At 36.7% G+C, this 15,710-nt stretch overlaps 1 long non-coding RNA gene across 1 annotated transcript in view; it reads left to right on the top strand.

Moving 5' to 3' along the window:
- Positions 1 to 15,710, top strand: part of LOC115947984 — a 487,803-nt gene that overhangs the window by 138,651 nt on the left and 333,442 nt on the right. The window contains exon 4 of the long non-coding RNA XR_004081838.1: positions 8,261 to 8,311. This is a non-coding gene — a long non-coding RNA (uncharacterized LOC115947984). The remainder of the gene's footprint in view (positions 1 to 8,260; positions 8,312 to 15,710) is intronic.

The raw sequence follows: 15,710 nt of genomic DNA, 5'->3' as shown, positions 1-15,710 counted from the left end.
TCTTCAGTGAGTGTTCATCTCATGTACCCAGCTGAGATAACTGACAAACAGCTCAGCCACAAGAGGGTATTATTGAAATGGGATTGATTTATGTTTTAATACTATGGGTGATGTCTAGGTCACAACTAGAATCTTCATTTTCTGCTGATAAGAAGAGACTTGGGTTGTGCAGATGGTGACACCAAACTGACAGTGAGTTGACCCAGCTATTCCCAGAGCAGCAAAGCTGAGACAAAAGGAAACCTGGAAATATTAGTAACAATAGGTTAGAAGTAGTAGACACAACCTCAAGTGCTAGTACTTCAACCTAGTACTAGTACCTCAATGTAGTACTTACTCAACCTCAAGAAATCAGAAGTCCAGCTCTGATGATAACTCAACAAACTCTACTCCAAACCTTCTCCAGCTTTATTGTAAAGCACTCTGCTGGTTTTTCAGGTCTTCTGTAGATATAGGAATGGAGATATTTACCCTTAAGCGCTTCGGTAGTACTTCATGTGTTTTCTGTTGTTCTTTGAATGACATACTGGCCTGATTTACTCTGCTTGCAATAGTGCTGAAGCTTTTAATGTGAAAATGACTGAGAAGACAGAGGCTTTGTTTCTTCCACATTGGAAGGAGAACTACAACAATGTGGTGCTGCTAGGAAGTTCTGCTGCTATGCAGAGCTCTTACACATGCATAGCTGCACTGCCATTGTTTCAAAGCTTCTGTATTTTAAACCTGTGTAATATACTTTCCTAACTGTCCAAAGTCAGTTGCACTTGTTTTTGCTGTGACTGCTTGATGCTGCTGGTATTATCAGCCAAGCAACTTGCACTTTTAGCTTCCTAGCAATAGGAAGACATAAAGAATAGGGTACAAATCCTGTAGGCAAATACTTTCTGATGGCAGTGTTCAAGCTGAATCCTCAGTGCTTTGCTATAACAATCAGGATTTGGCCCTACTTGCCCTTGGTATTAATCTTGTCCTCTACCCACTAGGCATTACATGAGATGTAAATGATTTGTTTCCATTCATCAAATTCACAAGGTATGCCTATATCTGTGAAACAGATTTTTTAAAAAAATAGCAGAGTTCATAGCCTGTATAAAAAAAGGAAAAGCATCCATGTATTAGGCCATCAAGAGTCAAAAGCATAATTTGAAATGATAAACGTATCCATTTTAAGTTACACATTACTTTGCATAGTTAATATCACTATAATTAGTCATAGTTCCTGTAATTTATTGAAAAAGATGCTCAGCCCCTCTAGTGTACTACAGTGATGAATGTTGGAAGTGCAACTTTGGAAGCAGGAATCAAGAAAATTAGTAACAGTTGGAGAATTAACATGTAAATCAATAATATCCTTTCTCTTGTGTCTTGAAAACTGAGGGCATACATCACACACTACATAACAAAAGGGAGGGCAGAAGTTAGAATTGTAACTTCTTTTACATTACTAGGTCTGGTTTTACTGCAAGAGCTGTTAAAAATAATTTCAAACGTTAGAGTAAATCTCTAGTAAATATTTAAACTATGTATAACTAGTCACAAATAAATTAAGCTGATTTTATGCATTCTCTCTAATTAGAAGGGCACAGCATTTGTTGAAACGTGATTAGTATTATTCATTAAGCAAAAAATTCTCATTTGTATCTTATTATCACTATTCTGCATAAACCAACACAATTTGTCATGAACTCCCTCATTTGCTGTATCCTCAAATAGCAGATTATGCTTATTTTTCATTTGGACAGTGGAAAATAAAGCCAGGTGTTTGGCAGCACCAGAGTGTTCAGGTGTAACTGTGCCAGTGATGGTACATTACTAGCAGCGTGGATGAAGAATGAGGCATGGAGAATCTTGGGACTGAGGTGCCTTGAGGCCCATCCCTTTTGAGTGGTCCTGCTGATGAGACAGGTGGTGTTGCATAGGACTGAAAAAAGAAAAACTTTTTTGTAAAGTCAGCCTTTCACCTTCAAGTGGAAATGAGAGGTGCTGCACTGTAATACTTGGACGTGCTCATGGCTCAAGTCTATGGTAGCCACTTGTGTATTAAAGTTTTCTAAAGCTGAAAAATGTGCATTGCTGCACAGAGGTCTCTGTCACTGTCTGAAAAGAATTGGCACAATATTGCATGGGCAGTCTTATGTATTTATATACATAAACATTTATGTGTGACCTTGATTGTAGTATATTATGCAGGATAACTAGTTCATGTCTGCATGTTCTTCCCCTTCCTTCCTCTCATCTCTTTTTAAGCTTTGAAGAGCATCTCTTTACATAAGTCATATTTAATTCTGCTCTCATTCACATGCATGTAAACTGTCAGTAATGCTGCTGGACTCAGTGGTGCTGGGTGGATGCAGGATGGGTTGGAACAGTGTAGCTGGCTTTCCACATCAGCTCTCTGGGGTTATGGATTAAAAACTACGTGAACCCTGAATGGGCATCGCAAGGTTTTGTTTCTTCTGACCTTGTCACTAACTGTCATGTGGCTGCTTTTTGTCTTTAAGCTGGGATTCTAGAGGCAATGGTATCCAAAGGGATATATTCACCAACAATAGTAGGGGCAAAATGTACTGAAAACTTGCATAGTATTGTTACTTCTACATTGGATAGATGAGAACATTAAAGGAATTGTCTAGGCGTTAGAACTGTTTTTCCTACAGCATATTTTTCACATCTGTTGGAATTTGGTTCTCAGGCAGTGGGTTAAATTTTGTTTTAGGGCCTTTGATAAATACATGTAGGGATCAAGAACAGTTTTGGCTATATAGACAGCTTCGATCCAGCTTCTTTGGATGGCAGATTGTTTGAATTTTTCACTGTTTTCTTAAGATTATATGGTCTTGAGTGGCCCAGGAAGTTCTAGATAGCATAGTAAGGGGTATCCCTCCCAGTGAATAGTAGCATGGGAACCATGCTAAGACCTGTGTACTTATTCTTTAGCATTCCCTTTTTTGCCTTTGGTGATAAAGTTGCTTCTTTATCAAAATGGGCTCTCACAAAAATTTTACATCGAATCTGATGTCTGGTCTTACATTTGAAGCAAGGAAACAATGAGACAGCCTTGTCTATGTTATGATACATAAATCTGTTGACAGTCTTGTAAGAAGTATGACATGAAATTTTCATTCCAAGATAAAAGCAGAGGAAAGGTTATTTTCAACATAACCCAATAGCAGTGAAAAGTCCTATCCAGGCCAATGGTGAAAAGGAGGGACTTTGTATATGGTCATGCTAAAATTATGGAAGCATTGTTCCAGACATAAACCCCACATATTGACAGTTGAAAATTCATTAATATTATATATGTTTGCCACTGCTTATGTGTATCTTGTCTATGAGCTCCTATGAGTGGTTTATTCCATTTCACTGAATATGTACTCGTGAATAACAAATCCAAACTATGAATAGCTTAAATAGCTAGTAAGAGAAACAATTACGTTTTCTTTCTCTCTAACATGCAATTTTAATTTTCGTGATTCTATAAAAACATATCCCCCACAATGCAGGCCTGCCAGGAGGCCTGAAATCTGCAGGCTATGGCCTCTCAGGCTGTTTTCCAGTGACTCATTTTTAATTTTATAGAAGCATTATCTCTAGCTAGTAAATTAACAACAGCCTATAGTGCACACACACTGTCATCCATCTGCTTAAGGCTCTTGTCATTTGACACCAGTCTTGTATCCATAGACTTCATCTGGTATTCAAAAGTTATCAACCCTGCCTCCAAGAAAGCCCACCTTCTGGCTCCAGGCTAGAGGAGTGACTCTCCATTTCCAAGTCTAATGAACACGCAGCTATTAGCAGCTTTTCCATTGAGGATCTAGTCTTCTCAGAAAACAGACAATGTTGGAGTTATTTGGATCCAGAACTGCATGGAAGACTGTTCCTTAGGCAGCCTGAATACTCAGTGTTACCTCCCCCTTGTAGTATGTTGGACATTAGTGTTTATGCCACTGCATTTTGAGGAGTGGAGTGTATTAACAGATTAAATTCTTTATATTATCTTTCAAATTATGGACAGCACTTCCAAGGAGTTTTGAAAAATGTATGTAATATCAAAAATCTCATGACTGGTATGAATCCCCCAAATGAGAGAAAGCCATGTACATTTATATATCCGACTATTGTATGGTTGGAGAGGAGCCTAGCAACTCTTTTGCAGTTGCTAAATTTTGTTATTCCTAATTTGGCTGCAAATGAGGTAATTTGTATTCTTGCAAATAATTTATATGTAAACTGATGTCTTCTGTGAAGGAATCGTAAGGATTTAACGGAGAATTGCATCTCCTGGACAAACTTCAGTCATCACAGGATAGAAGTTGTTGACATCACCTAGTGCTCAGCCAAGGTCAGGGAACTTAATCCAAGAGTGGTTGAAGAAAAAGGGCTTATGTACTAGACTCAAAGGACAATTTTTTTAGATTTTATTTTCCAGATTATGATAGATGTAGTTGTCATGGACAAGTGAGAAGAATTGACATGAATCATAGGAAGTTGTAGTTAAGGATGAAACATAGGTGATACCAGCATTTGAAAAAAGCCAGGAAGACAGGGAAGGTAGTTTATCCTGTTAGTTTCCATCTGCTCACAAACTTGGAAAGTTCCATTGGCTTCCATTTGCTTGTAATATTTTGGTTTGGTAATCCATGCAGTGAAGAATTTATCTGCCTTGTTGGGCTTTGTTTTCACTGTGTACCTCACAAAAGCCTCTTTTATTCATGTGTCCTTCCACAGGGATGTGGTGTCATGGTACCTGCAAGAATTCGAGCTCTGAAAGACACACGATCAACAGTAGTAACTTTGCTTTTGCTGACTGTGGCAAGTGCCCATACTACTGTAACACACAAATAATTATGCTTTAACTTATGGTAGACCCAGAATGATATTCACATATGTTCAGCTGAGGAGTGAGGCTCAGAGAGAACCAAGAGCCTTAAGAAAATCAGGCTGTTCTGAACCTTGATGTGAAAACAGTGTAGCTGGATTTCTGTGGACTCCTGCTGATGACCTGCTTCATGTTTCACAAATATAAGGTCTTAACAGTCAGTCATTATTTTTCACTGAGTTGTCTTTGAGAGAATCAGTCTTTAACTCATATTTGTGAGACTTTTTTACTTCCTTTTGAATAAAAAGGATCAGGTGGTTTTGAGGAATATGGTGACTGTTTCACAAAAGCAATGTTAACTATATATATTATTTAATAATGTTGCCAGTTACATGAACTATTTTCTTGTAATTTTTATGGAGAATACAAGCAGTATCTTCAAAATACTTTTAAAAAAGATTCTTTAAAATTCTTGTATGTGCATCAAATATGAAACTGCCCTAGATTAATAAAAGTATGAGGTTATATTTGATTATTATCTACTTGTTTTTATTTCTGTTGGGTAGTGTTTTATCAAATGTTTAACTGCAGTACATAGTGAGATAATTTAAAATGAAAAGCCCCTTATGCTTAGTCTTTGTAATATGTAACGACATCATCAAATTAGAAGAGAAATGGCCGTTGATTCCTACTCTTAAAGAAAATAAGATTTGTATGTAAACAATTTAAAATAAATAGCTAATTTGCTTCCAATTATATAGTATATAAAGCATTAGTAATGGTAGCAAATTAGGCATTATTTTATTTATACATTATCAATTGGGAAAATTGGCCCTTCACCAAATGAAACCTTCATTCTACAAGCATTTGGTTAATTCCTTACCTTTAGGCATCTAATTAATCCTCTTGAAGCCAGAGAGACAAATTCTGTGATTGTAGCTTAACAGCCATAACTGTCTGCAGGTTTGGAAGTCAAACTTGAATTTAGCCTGGAAATCATACAGGGAAAATGCCATAAGGTGCCAAAGCAATGCTGGGATTGCAGTGCACTGTGCAATATTTCCTTGCCAAATTCACTGTGAATTTTTCAGACTTGGCTTTTGGTTGTGAAGACCAAATAGTTTTCCAGTATTATTTTCTAGGTAACCAAGCTGGTGTTTATATTTTCATTTTACAAATGCAGGAAGTGGTTTGCTGAAGGCTGCAAACTCAAGAACCTGTTACTGGAGTGAAGGTTAGGACAGAGAAGCTCTTGGTTCCTTGTTCTGCATTCAGTTCACAGCAAAATGCCATTCTCCAAGAAAATTTGTGGAAATGTGTACATAAATCACAATTATAAAAATGTAGCTTATAATAAATATGTAGCAGTATATATGCACTGGTAGACAATGAGTATTAGAGAAATAATCACTAATCCTGTCTGATGGTGTGCAAGACTCCTTATGGTGCTTTAGACTTTTGCCTTATGTATAGGATTAGAAGCTTTGTGATTCATCCATTGCGTTCCTTCTGAAAAATACTCCAAAATTATATATTTGAATTGAGATACAATCCCTGAGTAAATAATATGTTTAGAGACATAGGTCCGAGATGAAGGTGTACTTTGGGTCTTAACTGTTCCTTTTCAGTAAGAGTAATGTGAGATTCACACAGACTTGGATGATAAGTGACTTAAGAGGTAGATTGTTGACCCATTCTCAAATAACTTGTTTTCAGCGTAGATGTGCCTGTTTTCCAAGCATTCTTAGGTGTTTGGACTCATGTAAATAAAAATTTAAAGCTACATGTTTCTATCTATAGCTTATCAAGCTATTTTCAGGTTTTCCTTATCGAAAACTCAAATTAGTTTCTTTTGATTATGTTTGAAATGCTGCAGTAGTAGGGTAGAGGACACTGAAGTAGGCGTTCTCTACCTGAAGTTTTATCCTTGTTGCGACAGAAAAATTATGCATTTCAATCTCCTATTTAGGATCCTTTGTTGTCCATTTCTATGCTGGAATCTTTAATAATTTTTGTAATCTGCAATATGTAGCTGAGGAGTGAAACAAGACTGAGAAAACACTATTTGGAAACAATGGCTAGGTGCCCATGATTTCTGTGGTGTTCAGGACAATATATCTGCATTTTAATCAGCTGGCTGGAAATGAAGAAGCATGCCATTGTATGATTAATGAAAAGTGCTGGGTTCAGTTATGGAAATATATGTATGTTAGAGATTTAAACTGTTGTGTGTAGCTATTCAAGTTTGCTATTAACATCAGCAGCATTGCACTGAGATTGGACCAACTGTACAACCCTCAGTGAAAGGAAACTTTTATAAAATACTTTTATTTGGTAGGGCTACAATGAGACACTGAAGTCAAGTGAACATGATTTAACTTTAATATCCTGCTATGTTTCCAGTTAACCATTAAGTTGTCATTTCCATAAACCCAAATGTTTTGATAGGAAAAACAATTGCTCTAGACAGAAAAGGAGTCAGTCTGTACACAGATCAGTTCAATAAGCAGGAGTTCTTGATGTGTTATAAGGCAGTGGCTTCCCAGCTCTTGGGGAAAATTGCAGTTTGATCAACTGCCAATAAGTGAGATCATACTCGTATCTTTTTTATTTGTTTATTTTTAATTTGTGAGCAAAGACTCTGCTCATTAAAGTGAGGAACTCCACACTTGTCTTAGCCAAGTGTTACCATATCCTATATAATGAATTGTGTACACTTCCATCCTTTTCAGTCATTCATCTAATTTTCCTTGGAATTGCATGAAATACTTCATTATTCAAGTATTTTTCCAATCTGTACTATTTATATTTCTGGTACAAAACTGCATTTGATTACACTTATATAGTAGATGCTTTGTCCTTTTTATGTGGGCATGAACTTGTTGCCCTTTTTTTTTTTTCTGTTTTGCTTTGTTTTGACAGGTAACTTAAATGATTGACCAAGTAAATGAATTAAAGTTATTTTCTGTATTTTGGGATTTATAGTGACTTCAATGAATTTGAATTACTGTAGAACTTTACAACTTTATGTTGTTTTCTGATCTTACCATAGAGTAGAAAATATTTTCATTATCTATTTTTAGCAAAATAAGTAAATTTTTTCTTTGTTTCTTATTTGTTAATAGTGACATGGCCTTTGTTTTTATTTTTCTAATTTTGGTGCATTAATGAGTTTCTAAGGGAAGTACTGAGAAGATCTGTTCTCTGTGGCAGATAGATACCAGTGTCTGAATGCCTTGGCCACAAGGCTAAGCAATATCAGATTGCTGAGGCCTGTGACAGTTAAAATATCCAGATTGTGTCTGTGAATGTTTTCACTTTTGAAAATGTAAACTTTTAGCATTAATGCTGCCATTACCAGAATGTTGCTGGCATTGCTCCTGTGTTAGAAGATAATTGCTGGACTCATTCCTGACATGTAACACTTCTCTTTTCCAGGGAGGTGGGTGGACGAACACACAGAGCTCATTGCTGAACTACTGAAGTTGGGTAAGTTCTGTTGCCTTCATTGATCTTGTGTGGCTTTCAAAATATGGACTGAATTGATGGAGCAAGCATCTGTGTAGTTCACATTACTAGAGGAGTTTGTTTATTATACTTTCCATTGAGGTTGTTCCTATTCTTGTGTGCCTGGTAACAGTTTGATTTTTGATTGCTTTTTAGGCTTTTCAGATGACCTACACAGAGCTTCTTATTTTGATTGCTACTGACTAATACTGTTTTTTAAAGGTATTTGCTGCTTTGTCACTCTGTAAAAATGTATAAAAGCCAACCTAGCTTGGAGGACGATCACAGGCACTGCCTACCTAACACTTCATAATAAATGCATTTCCCAGATATAGACTAAAGCATCTGTGGAGAGTCCTAGTGTATCTTACTTCTACCTAGATGGAGAGCTAATGCTGTAGACCTGGCCTATAACAAATAGAAAGAAAAAAGCCTTACAGTGGGATCATTTCTTCACCTAGTCAAACACGCTTTCCCCACCTTTCTGTCCTTTGTCCTTCATGGTTCTTCCTCTGTGTTGAAGATGATCCTATTCAGTGCCCCAAAAGCACTATTTTCCCCTTAATCAAGTGCCACACTTTCTTCTGCCAGACAGTGCAGGAGTGTTAAGTTGGGAGCTTTGGTGGATTGCCAGCTCCATTTGCTGTATGGAGGGGGAGGAAATTCACACAAGTACCACCCTTTTCAAGGCTTTCATCCCCTACAGAATGTATTAACAAGTCTGAAAGCAGCTGTGCTTGCTCCTGCTGTAATAATGGTAGATCCAAATAAATGTAACTGGCCTTGCCCATGCCTTGAGTTTCAGTTGAATTACATAATTATGGTTCCTTTAGACTCCATCAAGAAGGAAAGTTCAAGAGCAAATCAGAAAATTTTAGAAATTGGAGAAAACCAAGTGACTGTCAACTGGACTTTCATTACTCTTTATTTTTAACAACAATGAAATTGCAAAGAATTAGAATACTTAAAACCCTCATGGGAGATGTTATGCACTGCATATGTTGTTGAGTTAATGTGAAATACCTGTTTAAATCAGCTTTTTCTGTAGTTTCCTTGTCATAAGTCTTAATGTCAGCAACATCTGCAATGGAATTGCAATGCAAATCAGTGCAGATTATCACCAGTTAATAAAGAGTCAAAACCATATTTTAGGTAGCACAATTTCTTCGGTTTATTTCTATGGTTAATCTACTCATATGTTTTCAATAAATCCTAACATTAAACACAGAAGGTATGTACAGCATGATATGTGAATGACTTTGATTTTGGCATAGCATTTGGTTGTTCAAGACCAAATCCTACAATTTGGTCTGCTCTTCTGATCTGAACTCCAAATATTCTTTGCTTATTTAGCAGTGCTCTAAAGAAGGATTTGAACTCTCATTTTGACACAGATCTTGCAAGAGATGTACTCTTAACTTTATGTGCATCCCTAAAATCAACAAGGAAAATGGGAAATTATTCAATTTGGAGGATCATTCCTTAAGCATTATTCTCAGACTGAGTAGACATAATGGGGGAATCTTTCCTCTTAACAGTGTCATTTTATGTAATGAAAAAAATCAAAGTTTCAATAATTTCAACTGGAAGTTTTTGGATGTACTACTGCCTCACTGAGCATGAACTGTAGTTTTCAGAACAATCTCAGAGATGTCCCGAAATCAAAACAGAAGAAAAGGAAACCATATTCCCCAGCCCCAGAGGCAATTTTGAAAATACAATTCTATTTATTATTGGATCTTATTATCTATACAAGGCTTTTGCCTTACCTTTGTTACCACAAGAAATACTTTTTATGAGACTACTGTTTCTGAAGATGATATTTGTCCCTGATTGATTGCCTTTGAGATGGTGACACTTCTTGTTTTATGGAAATATTACCATGCTTTGAACACTGAGCTTTAGAGAAGCCCCAGGGGTGAACAAAGAGCTGTCTAGGACCCCAAAAGCAGTGCTACAAGTTAGGTAGTGTTTAAATGGGGGAGGGATGGCCTGCCCCAATCTCTCCACGAGTTCCCCACAAGGCTGTTATCTTTGTTTAGTCCTGAGTTACTGATCAGCATTTGCTGTCACTCCTGCAGCTATGGTAGAATCAGGCCTAGCAGTTTAACTTTTAGTTAGCACCAGCTTTGTTCTCTCTGTGAGCCCTTGGAGCAGTCTCACAGTAAGAACAAACACTTTGGCTGAATATTGTAGAGACAAACAACCTGCTAATTTCAGGGAAGTGCTTTTAGGATCAGAATTCTTTGTAATAATTTGTTGGCCCAAACTACCTGATAGTCAAGGTTTTAAATCAGTGTAGCTTTCTCCTGGTACCCAATTATAATTAGTTTTTAGTAATATAAGAATTACTAGTAAAATCAGTATTCATGGCAGTATATTTGTAGTTTCTGGTATCTTCTGTTATATGTGTGTGAGCAAATGGCATATTTGGCCTTAGAGCAGCACAATGCCCCTGCGGTGCAGCTGCCTAAGTATGCACTAGGAGCACGTGTATGTGGGGCATCCAGCTCTCCCAGGAGTTGTAGGTGACACAAATGTGTTCCTCAGGGATATGTCACAGCATCACAATCCACCATCCTCCTAATTTAATGGGCATTTTACTACATTCTACGTGCCCAAAATAGGAAGGCAAAGAACGACCAGACCCTGTGTTATTTTGTTTGTCTTTATCTCTGCCAGGGCATAGAAGTAGTCAGAGCTCAGTGGACTATTTGTGAGCACTGAGTAGTCTGAATGTTTTGTAACTCAGTGGGAAATCAGAAGCAGCATTGCATAAGCATTGACAATATTAAAAAATAAAGAGGATTGGGGTGTTTCTTGCATACAGTAGGCCTAACCATTTCAGTGATGAATGTAAGCAGATTTCTGAGGTCCTGAATGCAAATTTAGGTGGAACCATTTGAATTTACAAAATAAAAAAATAAAATATCCCCAAATGAAGCCCTGCTTGAAGGACTGAACATGCGAGTAGCAAGTTCTGCTTCAGACTTCAAGAGATAAAGTACGTTAGTGTGTATCTGTTAGTCTAATTTATTCAGTGTCATTGCTGTATCACAACCTTCTGTTTGATTTTCTTATAAACTAATAATTTCCTGAATGAACTAATACTGCCATAGCCACTAGTACCTCTGCCTTGTAGAAGTTTTTTATTGTTGTGTATGCAACTAAATTGAAATATCTTTCACTTGAAATATTGACTTTAATATCTCATTTGAAAAATTCATGAAGCCTTTGATGTTAAATCCATACTCAATTTAGCCAAATGCCATTAGAATATGCAATATGCCTGAATACAGAGAGCATTATTGTCTGTGTTTCTGCAGAAGAATTACATTTTATGACTGTAACGTCAGGATCTTTTTTGGATTTGTTCATGAAGAAAAGAAAGAGAAAGGCAGCACATTAGAAGCAAAATGAAAAGTGGTATTGATTAGGCTCTCATTTACCCTCTCTTTGCTTGAATCCCTAAATGCATGGAAATAAGGGTTGTGCCAGAGCAAGTAACAATGCTCTGTAATGAATGGAAGAATCTTTAGAAAATTAGTGTAAACACGTATGATAGTGCACAGATGTTGCTCCTAGTAACTGTCATACATTTATTTTACATCTCCATTTACATACATCTCTTTATTTCCTAATAGTATCATAATAGAAACATGACAATAGTTAATGATTTCATAAAACATGGAATGTAAAGCTGACAGAGAGGTAGAACATTAATTGAAACCTATAGCTATAGTACATTAGAATTACATCTCCTAAATTACTCCTGATAAAAATATCCCTCTTCTACAGAGAAAGACAAAGACAGGTAAAAAAACTAGGCTTTCAACAAATTAATTTTTTTTTCCAGTAAAACAGACTGGCAAATGTTGCAAAATCTCCTGAGTGCTAATAGAATCGTATTTGCCTTTAGTAATTTATGGGCACTTTTCCTCCAGCTATCGATCACAGTTGAAAAAAGTAAACTGCATTAACATTTTAGGCAATAATGGCTCCAGAAAATGTTTGATTTTTATCACTACCAAAACTGATGTCAGGAAACTTGGTTCTTCAGCAGAAGAGGGAGAGCTGAGGGCAACCAGCTTGTATTGTAGTGTGTTCATGCAAGTGCCCAGATCTGACTGAACAAACTGGATGTTAACCAATGTTTTGAGCTTGTTACGTTATCCTAAAACATAAAAAGTAAGTTGATGGCACAAGTCAGGAGCTTGCTGTGCGGCAGTGATGAGGTATCCAAAGTACCTCGGGGTCTCTGAGGATTCCAGTGGGCGCTGCAGGGGCTGAGGTAGAGCTGCTCTCTGCCACCATCTCCTGGCCAGTGCCTGGGACACAAACTGCCTCTAGTTCCTCCGCTGCTGGCTTTGGCAAGCTATTACCTCAACCGAGGCGACAGTCACAGCCATTTGAAGCAAGCTCATACTGGAAAAATAGCACATTTTGAAGTTTCCAAAGGGAAACTGGACCCTAACAGGCTTATGTAGGTGTATGTTAAAGTGGATGGTGCAAAATGCCAGACTAAGGGAGCTGAAAACTCTGTGAATAAATCCAGACCATTAGTGCCTGGGATTTTATGCTCGGAATTAGGGGAAGTGTTTTGGTCAATGATGATGACTCATGTTGTCAGATAGTCCTGAATGCTCTTGATATGGGTGTTATACAGATTGGTGACTGGAGTTGAATTTCTGCAGAATATTTATATATTATGAGAGGAAACAGCATCATTTCAATGGTTAGTACTTTCAAAATGCCAATTTTTACAGTTACCAGTGGAACTTACCTCTATTATTGGGGAGCAGTGCTGTAAGATAGATTGATTTTGAAAGTGAAATTATATTTGAAGTTTCAGATTTTAGGTTAGATTTCTGGTTTTACCATAGGCCTTTACCATTTGCAGAAATCTGTGATCTACAAAAGTGAGTTTAATGAAACTTCTTCTTACATTAGTGTTTTTGTACATGATAACACAATAGATTGATACTTTGTTTCTGTATAATTAATTTTGACAACAACGAACATGTGGAATTTGTGTACAAACTGAAGCTGCAATCTTTCCAAATCCTTCCATTGCTCAGGTTATTCCATACTTTTATGTCGTTGGAGCAATGAAATTATATTGCTGTTTGGTCATATGTTAAATTAATTTTGACAAGTTAAAATAGATGTTAAAGCGAGCATCCTACAAATTAATTAACAATTGATTGGCACAGTTTATAATTTTCGTAAGAAGAAGAATAATGTATATTCTGAGTACAAATGAAAGTTAAATATTTCCACATCCTGGAAGAAATTTTTTGAGTTAAAGATCATGTAAATGATATGATCTTTTTTTATGTAGAACCAAATTAATATCCTTGCTTCTGTTTTAAACAACTGTGCAAACATTTCATGGAGATCTAATACCCTAGTGCTTTTTCTTCAGCTGAAAAAAGGAACATCAGAATCTCTGTGCCTCAAAAGATTCTTTTTTACATTATGTCAAAAAAATGAAATAGTCTGAAGTATATATTAGGATGTAGGGTATAGTTTATATGTGTACCACTGAATCTGATACAAGTGAATAAAAACTTATTAGAGAAATTCATTTGCCATGCCTGAAGCCTTTACAGTGAACAGTTTTACAGATCTCATTTTTCAGATCTGAATTTTATTTCAGAAGCTTTGCAGTCTGCTGACTAATGAAGAATGGTGAGAAAGAACACTAAAGTTGTATCAAAAAGAAAGTAACTTTCAACTGCAATTTAGAAATATCGCACAAATCAGCATGTGGCTCTACACCTGTGTCTATCAAACATGAAAACAAATTGCATCCTTTTTTTGGATCACCTAGTCAATGGTGTTGAATTTCTGGCTTTTAGTTTCAACCAGGTAAGATAAGGTGGCCTGTTCAGCCCATGTTATTAAAGAAATTGGTTCACCTATTTGATTTCATGTCATTGTAGTTCCAACCATTCATTTATTCAATAAACAGTTTGGTATGTTCTGAGAAATAATGAATATTGATTAAAAAATCAATCACTTATTAAGAAACAGGGAAATTGTTTATCCAATCAATTTTAATTTTTGATTTGTTATTTATATTTTCCAATTTAATCCACCCCTCCCTTAGGCTCCCAAACTACTAAGGAAATCAGGAGGAAGGGCAGAGTGATGCTGGCAGCAACTGTGCAAAGAACACAAAACCTAATGCATTCATTTCAGATTAGACTGATGGAAATAGGCCATAATAAAGGAGGCTGTGATTAAGAACTGTGGATACATTACCTCATGCACCTTTGGCCATTGCACTGAAACTTTAACTTTTAATACAATTTATGAGGCTCTCTGCTTCCTACGTATTACATCACTTAATTCTGACACTGTCAAAACACAATAGTTACAAAAATATTGCAGGTTTCATCTAAGCTGGCAGAGATTCTGAGCATGGAGGCTGAATGCACAAGACAGTGAGAGAGACCTGTACAAGTGCTCTGGAGCATTTATCCATTCTCTTGATGAGACCTAAGCCCTGAACAGAGGTGCTGAATATCCCTTTTTGCAAGGGAACAGAGAAACCAACTGATGCATTTCATCTGCATGTGTGCACTGATTCTAGTTTCATTGTTCATTACACTATTGAAGAAAACTGCCTTGATACATACAGGCAATAGACAAATATTCCTCCATCACTGATGAATAGTTTAGTCTCTTTGGGATTTTTGTGTAGAAGTTGGAAAAAATTCCTCTTTGAATTTGCCTGAGTGAGGGATCTTCCCTCCCCACCATCATGTGTGACCAAATGTAGTTCTCCTTTTTAATGAAGCAGAGGTGTGCTAGTCTCTTCATATTTAAAGTTGGTATGAACTATGCTTTGCTTACCTGATGTTCTCTCATACCCAACTTCTTGTCAGAATATTATTTTTTTAAGGAATAAGGAAATACACTTGTAAAGAATAGGGTAGATATTTTATGGATTGCAAGTTTTTTTAAAGGACTTTTTCATGGGGAAGGATGTGGAAACACTACTTGCAATCTGTCACACTGCTTTTGTGGGCCTTGAGCTGGTAAATAAAAACTCACCTTCTTGTGAATAGGTGAAAAGTGAGAATGCATGAGAAAAAAAACCAAATAGGCAGAGCCAAAGGCAAGGGCTATGTGGTCTGAGATCTACAAGGGAAGGAGGGTGGCTTCTGTGGAAGGTATCCTATAAAGGAAGGAGATTCAGTCCTTGTGTGTATTTCAGCCTCTGTGGAAACCCAAGGCTCTGAGGTGTGATTAGCAGTGTTAAGTAATCAAACCTTGTCACACTAATTGTGTTGTTAGTCTTTCAAGTATGGGACAGTAAGGGAAGAACTAATTATTTTTTTTCTCTAATAAACAAGCATATTATATGGGAGTT

The sequence above is a fragment of the Geospiza fortis genome, unplaced genomic scaffold (genome assembly GCF_000277835.1).
Source record: "Geospiza fortis unplaced genomic scaffold, GeoFor_1.0 scaffold403, whole genome shotgun sequence".
NCBI classification, from domain to species: Eukaryota; Metazoa; Chordata; class Aves; order Passeriformes; family Thraupidae; genus Geospiza; species Geospiza fortis.
Note: the sequence above shows the minus strand (reverse complement) of the source record. Positions and strands in the feature narration are given on the sequence as shown.